Below are 2322 nucleotides of genomic sequence, written 5' to 3'. Positions count from 1 at the left end.
GCTTCTTGACTTGCACTCCAAGCTCTTCGGATCACGTTCGTTCCAAAAATCACGCTCCCGAAGGTTTCATTCCGTTTGGACTCCGTTTGATATTCATTTTCTTCGAAATACTGAAATAGGCAAAAAAAAGCAATATGGGCTGGGCCTCCGGTTAGTAGGTTAGTCCCAAAAATGATATAAATGTGTAAAATAAAGCCCATAAACATCCAAAAGGGGTAATATAATAGCATGGAACAATCAAAAATTATAGATACGTTGGAGACGTATCACGACATCATCGCCAAGCCGCTCACGAGCTTGCTGACCAAGAAGGGCTTCGAGTGGACGGAGAAAGTGCAGGTGGCGTTCGATCTCCTCAAGCGCGCAATGGTGACCGCTCTCGTGCTCGCGCTCCCAGATTTCACGTGCCCGTTCGCGATCGAGACGGACGTGTGCGACACAGGCATCGGCACGGTGCTGGCGCAGGAGGGGCACCCGATGGCGTTTCTCAGCAAGGCGTTTGGCGTGTGGAATCAGAGGCTGTCGGCGTATGAGAAGGAGTTCATCGCCATCATGATGGCCGTCGAGAAGTGGCACGCGTACTTACAACGGGGCTCGTTCACCATCATCACGGATCACAAAAGCCTCTGCAACATGCAAGATCAGCTGCTTGCCACCGACCTGCAACACAAGGCCATGGCCCGGCTGGTGGGACTCCAATTCAACTTTCGCTACCGTGGCGGCAGCAAAAACGAAGTTGCGGATGCTCTCTCTCGCGTGGGTGCATCTCTGAACCTGGACGCGCTCTCCATTTGCCATCCCACATGGGTTCAAGAGGTGGCAAACTCCTACGCCATGGACGCCGATGCGCAGGATCGCCTGGCGCGGCTCGCGATTCACAGCCTCGAGGACGACGGGTACGAGCTCTACAAGGGGCTCATTCGCAAGCAGGAGCGCTTGTGGATCGGCAAGGACACGGCCTTGCGCACCAAGATCATCAGCGCTCTGCACGACAGCGCGGTCGGTGGTCACTCCGGCACTACGGCCACCTACCAGTGCATCAAGAAACTTTTCGTGTGGGACGGATTGAAGACCGACGTCACCGACTACGTGCGGCAGTGCCCAGTGTGTCAGCATGCCAAACACGAGCAATCCAAGCCGGCGGGCACGCTCACACCCTTGCCCGTGCCGACCGCTCCCTGGCGCGACCTCACCATGGATTTCGTGGAAGTCTTGCCGCCGTCGGAGGGCTTCAACTCTAACATGGTGGTCATGGACAGGCTCACCAAATCAGCGCACTTCATTCTGCTTTGTCATCCCTTCAAAGCCCCTCAGGTGGCCAAGGTCTTTTGGGATCTGATAACCCACAAGTGCAGGGGATCAATTGTAGCCTCTTTCGATAAGTAAGAGTGTCGAACCCAACGAGGAGCTAAAGGTAGAACAAATATTCCCTCAAGTTCTATCGACCACCGATACAACTCTATGCACGCTTGACGTTCGCTTTACCTAAAACAAGTATGAAACTAGAAGTACTTTGTAGGTGTTGTTGCATAGTTTTGGAAGATAATAAAGAGCACGTAAATAAAAGCAAGGGGCTATTTAGATAAAGAAGCAATGAAGTAAATATAGCGAGTGTGGAAAAGTGGTGGTAGGAGTTGTGAAATTGTCCCTAAGCAATTGACTACATTACTAGACCTATAGCAAGTTTTATGTGGCAGAGGCATAAGCTAACATACTTTCTCTTCTTGGATCATATGCACTTATGATTGAAACTCTAGCAAGCATCCGCAACTACTAAAGATCATTAAGGTAAAACCCAAACATAGCATTAAAGCATCAAGTCCCCTTTATCCCATACGCCACAACCCCCTTACTTGGGTTTATGCTTTTGTCACTCAAGCAACCCACTATAAGCGAATCATGAACGTATTGCAACACCCTACAGCGGGAATCCCTCACGCTTGCGCGAAACGGAGGGCACAATAGGACAGCAACATAACCACAAGCAAATTAAACCAATCATAGCAATTCATCAATCACCGGAAGGACAACGAAAATCTACTCAGACATCATAGGATGGCAACACATCATTGGATAATAATATGAAGCATAAAGCACCATGTTCAAGTAGAGGGTATAGCGGGTTGCGCGAGAGTGGACCGCTGTAGATAGAGGGGGGAAGGTGATGGAGATGTTAGTGAAGATGGCAGAGGTGTTGGTGAAGACCGCAGTGATGATGATGGTGGCCACGACAGCGTTTCGGCGCCACCGGAAGAGAGGGGGAGAGGGGCCCCCTTCTTCTTCTTCTTCCTTGACCTCCTCCCTAGATGGGAGAACGGTTTC

This window comes from Triticum aestivum, chromosome 3B (assembly GCF_018294505.1).
Source record: "Triticum aestivum cultivar Chinese Spring chromosome 3B, IWGSC CS RefSeq v2.1, whole genome shotgun sequence".
In the NCBI taxonomy this organism is placed as follows: domain Eukaryota; kingdom Viridiplantae; phylum Streptophyta; class Magnoliopsida; order Poales; family Poaceae; genus Triticum; species Triticum aestivum.
This window is presented reverse-complemented; position numbering follows the sequence as displayed.